Below are 9,664 nucleotides of genomic sequence, written 5' to 3'. Positions count from 1 at the left end.
AGGACACCGAAAGCTACAGAGCACACTGATAGCGACAGTAATATCCATGGATAATATGGCAAACAACACAAAGACCGGACACATTGAAATCTGGCAATGGAATTGCTGCACGCTACGCACTAAATTGGCTAATTTCACGCACTACATAGAATCGGCGCCAATCCCTCCCGACGTTATCTGTATTCAGGAAATAGGGAAACAAAATCAAAAACTCAAAGGGTACGAGCTTTATGCTCACCCTGACTACCCTCAAGTAGCCACCTTTGCCAAGAAGGATGTCGCGATTAGCTAAATTATTTTTTTCGGGAACCTATTCAGCACCAGATAATCACGATTTGGCCGCAGAAAAGGGGGCAAACCTAAAACAATTATTGTCAACGTTTATAGGTCTCCCAGAGAAAAACAGGCGGATTTTAAAAACGTGGTGGCCACCGCGGTGCGACTCGCTCAAGGTAGGGACAAATTAATATTGTTAGGCGACTTTAACGCACAACACTCAAACTGGGGCTACAGTAGAATCAATTCCAAGGGCATATTGTTAGCAGGCGTTGTAGAGCGCTACGGACTTTTCCAGCTAACTCAACCGGATCTCCCAACGCGAATCGGGAACAGCGTGTCCCAGGACACTTCCCCCGACCTCACGTTCACCAACAACGAAAGTGAGACGCGATGGACGAACCTAGGTGAAAACCTAGGAAGCGATCATTATATCTTAAGCATATCGGTTAATGCAGCCAGGATTCGAAGAGCTATAGGCAAGGCAAGGCTATCTGACTGGACCAAATTTCTTGAAGAACAGAAAACAATCGGCAGCATAACAGACGTAGGAGAATGGGCCGAGCAGATCCGAGTTATTCACTCTAGGGTCACAAAAACAATTGAAACGACAGCGGAGGCTGCAGCCGTGGATCGTCACCTCTTGCATCTCTGGGAAGCCCGGAGAGGCCTCACAAAAAGGTGGAAAAGGCAGAAGCTTAATCGTAAACTCAGGATACGGATAGCTCAGCTAGCGCAGGAAGCTAACGAATACGCACAAAAGTTAAGCGACAGCAGTTGGCGTCAGTTCAGCGACTCACTTCGGGGCACGTTGACTACAAAGAAAACATGGCGCATTTTTCGAAGTATGATTGACCCGGGAGGAACAAAAACAGTCGCGAATCGCACATTCAAGCTGCTTGAAAATGAGGTTGAAGGTCGGGAAGCTGACATGATAGACAAAATTAAAGAGATATACGTAGGAACTGTACCGACCGGGCAATCCACCAAACCCGCTTACGAAGGTCAGGACCAACCGGAACTGGACGCCCCCATAACTTTTGAAGAGGTTTACGCAGCGGCACACTCCTTCAAGAAAAACACGACCCCAGGGGTAGATCAGGTCACGAACGCAATGATTCGCAATCTAAGTGACGACACGCTAAAGAGCTTGACCAAATTCTTTAACGACACGGTCTGGACAGAGGACGGCGTCCTTCCAAAAGAATGGAAGGAAGCAAAAATTATTCTTATTCCAAAACCAGGTAAGCCTCGTAACATCAACAACCTTCGACCCATCTCCCTAACGTCGTGCGCAGGGAAACTCTTTGAAAAGGTTGTGCAGGCCCGGCTCTCGAACCACATAGAGCTAAACAACATGTTCCCCTCCAACGTGTTCGGTTTTCGACCCCACGTGTCAGCGCAGGACGTTTTTCTACTACTAAAGCACGAGGTCCTGCACCCCAACAGAGGGTCGGAAGATAAATTTGTACTGGCATTGGACATGAAAAAGGCCTTCGACAGCATCTCCCACCACGCTATTCTGGAGGGACTGGAAGCGGTGAACTGCGGAACGCGAATTTATAACTACGTGCGCTCGTTCCTCAGCCACCGCACGGCCACAATCGGATTAGGCTCCACGAGGTCCGACACCTTCAACTGTCCCGACAGAGGTACCCCTCAGGGAGCTATACTCTCTCCACTTCTATTGAATGTAGGGATGAGAAAGCTAGCCCTGGAGCTAGATAAACACCCGAATCTCGGTTGTGCGATATATGCCGATGATATCACGTTCTGGGCTCACCAGGGGTCCTACGGGGACAAGCAAGAAACCCTTCAAAAGGCCATAGACGCAGTCGTGGAATACGCGAGGGCGGCGGACATGGCATGCGCACCCGAAAAATCGGAATTCATTCGGGTGCGTGCGAAATACGCAAGAAAGAAGGACTGGGTGCCGCTCACTCTGACTCTCGACGGGGCGCCAATTCGTGAAGTGGAGACACTCAGAATATTGGGGATGTGGATACAGCAGAATGCTGGAACATCTCACACCCTACAAAAACTAAAGGCGGTCACAGGAAACGTGGCCAGAATGATAAGGAGAGTGGCAAGAAGCAGAGACGGCCTAACTGAGGGAGAGACCATCAGCCTGGTTCACGCATTCGTAATTAGCCGACTCACATACGCCCTTCCGTATCAGGCCTTGACAAACCAAGAGATTAAACAGGCAAACGCAATAATAAGAAAAGCCTTCAAAGCCGCCCTTGGTCTTCCCGAATGCGCTAGCACAGAGAGATTCGAGGGACTGGGCCTGCACAATACTTTTGACGAGTACGCAGTCGCGACGTTATATGCCCAGAAAGAAAGACTTTGTTCTTCAACTCAGGGCAGGGAAGTACTGGCGAGGTTAGGCTTTCCCCTGAGACCCCAGTATTGCGGAGAGGAAACGGCACAGATAGACCGCAATGCTCGATCGCACATCGCGGTGGCCCCAATTCCCAAAAACATGCACCCCAAGTACCATCCCGGACGACGCAGAGCAAGGGCAAAGACCCTTCACAAACGTTTCGGCATGGGACCGGGGGTGTATTATACGGATGCCAGTCGAGCCAGCTACGACACTTTCACCATAGTCTCTACATGCAACAACAACATAACAACTGCATCCTTCAAAACCGCCTCGGCATGCGTGGCAGAGGCTGCAGCCATCGCCTTGGCCATTCAGGACGCCGAGCGCCAAACCAATTCGGCTGTCATATTATCCGACTCACAAGCGGCTTGCCGCCTGTTTTTACAAGGAACGGCACCCAAATCAATAATCAAAATTTTAGGCACTCAACTAGAGGGGCACCACACTATCGTCTGGTGTCCGGCGCACGAGCGGCTGGCAGGAAACGCTAGGGCAGACCGTATTGCTCGAGGTTTGAACGTCCGAGCAACGGCATGGCCTAGCGACGACCTTCCACCGAATTCTCGTGACATCCTCCTACAGCAAAGGCAGGAGCGGAGACGTTTTGGACATCCTCACTCCGATTTAAACAGCGAACAGGAGAGGGACTGGCGTCGTATTCAGACGAATACATACCCCAACCTGCACCACCTACACAGAATACAGCCCACGAGGTTTACTGACGAGTGCCCGTGGTGCACAGACACACCAACACTAAAACACATCACATGGGAGTGCCCCAGGAGGCCTCCGCACATAGACAGTCCCAGACAGTCACTGGGCACGGCAGCAACAGCACGATGCGGATTCTTAATCCTTTCGTCTATCTTGTGCAGCTGATTTCTACTTCCCTGGTGATACCGACGACACGGGACGGCTCTGGCCCCATGACGCAGGGCATGATAGTGCGGCTGGGCAACCACTCCGGCTCCTTCCGCCCTGCGACGACAGCGGTCATCGAAACCTTCGTCTTCCACCGGAAGTCGACAGGGACGCCACACATTGACGGGACTCCCAGCTTGGACCAGGTGGCGCTTCGGTGCTACTTAAAGCGGGACTGGACCGGCACGCACTTCACTGGGCAAGGCAGCAACAGCACGATGCGGATTCTTAATCCTTTCGTCTATCTTGTGCAGGTAAGGCGTTACGGCAAATGTATTCGCTCAAATGATCCGTTCCTTGTTATGCTGCCGTGCCCAAGGCTGCTGTGTCCTATACTGTGTGATTTGGCAATGCACGCGGCGGAATTACTGCTACTGGCTGGAGACGTCGAAACAAACCCCGGCCCAGACCTTGAACAGATCTCCAGACAGCTCCAGGTGATTGCCGGAGACATAAAAAGCATTAAAGAGGATCGACTAACATCAATTGAAACGAAACTGGAAAACATGGCTGCCCTTGACCAAAAAATGTTGGACTGCATAAACCAGGTCACCAACCTGCAGAAGGTTGTTTCCTCGCTTGAACTAAAACTGGATGATTTGGAAAATCGCTCGAGACGGTGTAATCTTTTAGTTTATGGAATTCCAGAAGTTGAAGAAGAAGACAACGAATCCCTTGAACAAACTTTTAATGAAAGCATTGCCAAGAACATTCTTCAAATTCAACCTGTCGCCATTGAACGCATTCATAGGTTAGGAAAACCTTCACGCGAGAAAACCAGGCCTGTAATACTTAAACTTCTTGACTTCCGTGAAAAGACTCTTGTGCTAAAAAACTGTCGCAAACTTAAAAATACTGAATACGCGATCAGTGAAGATTTCTCTGTCCGAGTACGCGACATAAGGAAAAAACTGTGGGTTAGTGTAAAATCAATGAAAGATTCCGGTGCAAAGGTGGCGCTCGTTTACGATAAAGTCCGAATCAACGGAGAATTGTTCCAGTGGGATGAAGAAAAGAACTGCCGGGTACCTGTAAAGGCACAGACAAATGCGAGTAAAGGCCAAAAAAACCAGGAAGGAATTGGACCACACCTACGCCCCCGACCGCCCCAAAAACGAAACAAATAACCTTTTCAAACGTAAATGCGCGTAGTATCTTGAATAAGCTTAACGCACTAGAGTCTCTTCTTATCAGCCTAGAGCCCGACTTTATGGCGATTACAGAAACGTGGCTTACAGATGACATACAGGACAAAGAAATAGCCCCACCCGACTATGTGATTGTGCGCAGACAGATTAACGCGAGGAGGAGGAGTTGCTTTACTAATAAATAAAAAGATTCCTTTCGCTATCTTACCAGAAGTCGACAATGCTGAAGCACTTTTTTGCAAACTTAGTTTTGGTGCAACGACTATCAGTGTCGGTTGTATATACCGTAGCCCTTCGACTGATGAACGCGTAGTGACATCATTATATCAGTATATGGAACTTCATGTACCAAAATCCCGGCTGATCCTTCTCGAGGATTTCAACCTTCCTGATATCGACTGGCCAACCATGAGTTATCGCTCTCCTTGTTAAGAAATTGTTTTTGATATTATGCTTAGTTTTGACTTGTCACAAGTTGTCAACGAGCCCACACGTGTTCAAGGCAATGCATCCAACATTCTTGACCTCATCTTTCTGAGCAACCACTTTTCGATCAATAAAACTAAGCAGTGCTAGATGGAATATCAGATCACAAATTAACATTATGCACTACTCCCATTCAGGCCGCAACAAATCTTTCTATTTCCCAAACTAGGTATCCAGACTTTATAAAAGCTGACGACTCAAGCATAGCTAATTACTTAGTTTTGGAGTGTCAGTCATTTGAAGAACTCGCTAATTCTTCAGACACTGATATAGACGCAATATGGGAAAGATTTAAAGCCATTGTATCCCACTGCATCAATAACTATATTCCAATAAGAACCAAACAAACTAATAAAAATAACCCATGGATAACACGTGATGTCATTCATGCAAAGCGCAAAGTGAAGCGACTAAGACAATTGCTCAAAACAAAAAAAGGCCCTCAACATAAACGTAAACTCACGTGTGCTGTCAATGAAATGAAAGCAAAGATTAGTACAGCGAAAGCACATTTCTTTTCAGTTACGCTTCCTAACTTTTTAAAGCATTCCCCTGGAAAGTTTTGGAAGTATCTTAGCCCCCAAAAACAAAGCAACACTCTCAATTCTCAGGAACAAAATTTAAGTTTTGCAAATTCATTAAATACATACTTCCAGTCTGTGTTCACTGCTGACGATGGTCGCATTCCGGAGGTGAATCACTACAACCAGAGACCACTAGGCATGCCAACGATAACTGAGTCAGGAGTCCTGAACTTATTACTGTCAATAGACACAAAAAAAGGAAACGGCCCGGACAATATTCCCAACACTTTTCTTCAAAGATATGCCGAAGTCAACGCGAAATATCTACATCTAATATTTAACAAATCCTTATCAACATGTAGCCTTGCAAAGGAATGGAAAATAGCGAAAGTAATCCCCGTTCATAAAGCAGGAAGTAAAAGTGATGTTGGTAATTACAGACCAATATCGCTAACGTCCACTGTAGGGAAATTATTAGAGCATATCATATTAAAGCATATCACGAACTATCTAGAGCAAGCAGAAATATTATCGCCTATCCAGCATGGCTTCCGGCGGGGACTTTCAACAATAACCCAATTACTTGAAGTAACGCATGACTTATCCCAAAGCATTGATAATCAAAAACAAGTTGACTTAATAGCATTAGATTTTTCGAAGGCGTTTGATAGAGTAACCCATCGAAAACTAATCGGCAAACTGAAAACAACTTTAGGCGATGGTTCTATTGTCAATTGGATTGAAGATTACCTAACCAACCGGTTTCAGTATGTTGTTGTTAACAATGAAATTTCTTCCATTGTACCAGTTACATCGGGGGTGCCTCAAGGGTGTGTCCTTGCTCCCACTTTATTCCTTATTTTTAGTAATGATTTACCCTCTAACATCCGCGTTAAAATGAAGCTTTTTGCCGACGACTGCATTCTTTATAATGAAATTAACTCTATGAATGACCACGTTGATTTAAACAGCGCCCTTCACGATGTAGTGAAGTGGTGTAAAAAGTGGCAGATGGAGCTGAACATTAAAAAAACTGCCTTTGTATCTATAACCCGCAAAAAACATAGGTCAGACTTCGAATACACAATCAATAATATACCGCTCACCCGAGTTCATGAGCTTAAATATCTTGGCTGGATCATTTCACATGACCTAAGATGGGAATCTCATATTAACAGTATCATACCATCTGCTTTAAAACGGCTGTTCTTCCTCAGAAGAAGACTTCGAGCTGCGCCACCGGAAATTAAACTGCTATCATACAACGCATTTATTCGCCCAGTTCTCGAATATAGTAACACAATTTGGTTTCCTTATACACAACAGCTTATCAACAAACTAGAAGGAGTGCAGCGAAAGGCAATTCCAACTGCTAAAACAAGCCGGTATTCCTACTCTGCGAAACCGCGCCAAGCTAGCAAGACTAAAATTATTGTTCCAATTGATACACAATGCATTACGAATAAATACTTCGTTGTATATATCCCTAGCTGACACCAGACCTTCCCGCCATAGGCATTCATTAACACTTAAAGAATATGCATTTCGCACTGATTGTTTTAGATATTCGTTCTTTCCTCTTGCAATAAGAGAATGGAATAGCCTGGACCCGTTCATAACGACTAACATATCGTTGCCGAAATTTATAACCCTTGTAGAAGAGCTGTTGTGCAATAATTAGATTACGTTAGCCGGAAATAACACCACTCAAGTCATTGTATAAAATGAAATCTGTATGAGCATTGTATTTGCCTATGTAATTTCACCCCCTTTTGACAAATGAAATGTACCCTTGTTTTATTTCCTACCATATGTGTATATCTGCTTCGTGTCGATTGCAAATATTGTTGAAATCATGTAAACCTGTTTTTATCGCTATTTGTGAGTGTATAATATATGCCCAACCTGTAAAAATCCCGCTGGTATTGACAGTATCTGAAATAAATAAATATTACACCAACATCCACTAATGAGGAATAGGCAGTGGGAGGCATGGCTTGCGGACGAGGGTCGGGAGAGCCAGTTGGCTCCTCTGGACCAAGCGCAGCGAGCCGCTCGTGCCAGTGGGCCCTGGAATCCAGCCATCGTGCCTTATTTTATTTACATTTAATAAAGTTTTACTCTATGTTTCATACGTGGTCAGAGCAGCGCTTCGGCCGCGTTATCAAGCGGTTTTTGTTATCAATGTGATCAGTTGGCCTTGAGGTACGGATAACAAGTGTAACGTAGAAACTGGGGGCGAAGCCGCGAAACCTGCTTCTGGTGCTCCTTCCGTACTATTATCAATATGATGCGCTCTCTCTTCGGGTTTGCGACAGGCAATGCAGTTGCTTTCACTGAGCTTATTTGAGGGCGTTGCTTTATGGATGCGGGTGGGAGCGCACTCACGTGGTATTTTTCATACTTCCTGGGGTTTTTTGCCAGTCGGAAAAAAAATTGTACGCAATTAGTACGTCGCTGAAAACACCGTATTTAGATGTCATATTGGGGTGCCTACAAATCCTCATTAACATTTTGAAAATTAGGACAGTACTTCTCGAGTTAGGTACTTAATTGTAATTATGATGAAGAAATTACGGCCACTGACCAAGTCAAGGTGAAAGAACACACAGAGACGTTTCGGGACCCGTACGGGTCCCGAAACGTCTCTGTGTGTTCTTTCACCTTGACTTGGTCAGTGGCCGTAATTTCTTCATCATCATGTTACCTGACCAGACGAACTTTCGTCGAACTCTTGACTTAATTGTAATTACTTAAATAAATTTCAATAACGAAATAATTACTGGCGGCTACTCCACTGTACTGGAAACAATGTGCACTGGGTTGTCTTCGAGTAACGCAACTGCTCTTTTTAAGTCTTGGTGCATGATAATTGGGGAACACTGTATAATTCACTCAGTAATCGAAATGATGCCAAGCCGGATTCACTCGAAATCAGAATCCACAACAGTCATGCACAGCAGCGCTTATACTCGGACTCACAAAAAGAGAGAGAGAGGCTGCAGTTTCGCCGGTCAGGTGAAGCAGTATTAGTGGTAGCCAAGTACGCGACAATTAGACGAAGGAGGATTACACCACCGAGAGGACTCAGGCTGTGAAATTGAACTGTCTCCTACTGTGAGGTCTTCTATAAACTCACATAACGCCCTCACTTCAACGCTCAATTCATCGAGGTCACATGAAGTCTTTTCAAGAGCAGGAAATATATATATATATATATATATATATATATATATATATATATATATATATATATATAGTGACACCCTTACGTGCGTAGTGGGTTTACGCCTCAACAAACACTATGGGGGTATCCAAGAGAGGTGAACGAGGAAGACGACGTGCGGCTAGCCGCCATCGCATAACGAATACCATACTAAACCATACCAGCTGAATCTCGAGAGGCTCAGCTGATCAAGGCCATCGCGTCTAACTCTACCTGCCTTGAAAATAAACGCCTTTCGTGGGCGTAGCAGAGTGGGGGAGGTGCTGAGTACGACGCAACGCACCACGGAGTCGAAACACCTAGAACTTCGCCGGAGCCGTCGTCTTGCCGGTATCTTACGGACTACCTTCCCTATAACTGAGGATGGAGGTGGACAAACGCCAGCTTTAGTTTTACCTGCTCAAAAATCAGCGCCGGTTGGACATTTACAGCGCTACATGGAACCACGCTCGTTCGTGGGAAAAGTGGGCGAAGACGTCGACGACTGGCTGACGCATTACGCATGACGCATTAGCCGCTACAACCGTTGGGATTCTGTCACTCAAGTTGAATGTGTCGTACTGTTTCTGAGTGAGACAGCGCTGATGTGGCATGAAAACCACGAAGACGCTCTAACAACGTGGGAGCGCTTCGTTGAGGAAATTAAGAAGTGTTTTGGCGACTCCTACGCCAAACAGAAACGCGCTGAGAGAAC

This window comes from Dermacentor variabilis, chromosome 6 (genome assembly GCF_050947875.1).
Source record: "Dermacentor variabilis isolate Ectoservices chromosome 6, ASM5094787v1, whole genome shotgun sequence".
NCBI classification, from domain to species: Eukaryota; Metazoa; Arthropoda; class Arachnida; order Ixodida; family Ixodidae; genus Dermacentor; species Dermacentor variabilis.
The sequence above is the reverse complement of the archived record's forward strand: the minus strand, read 5'-3'. Positions refer to the sequence as shown.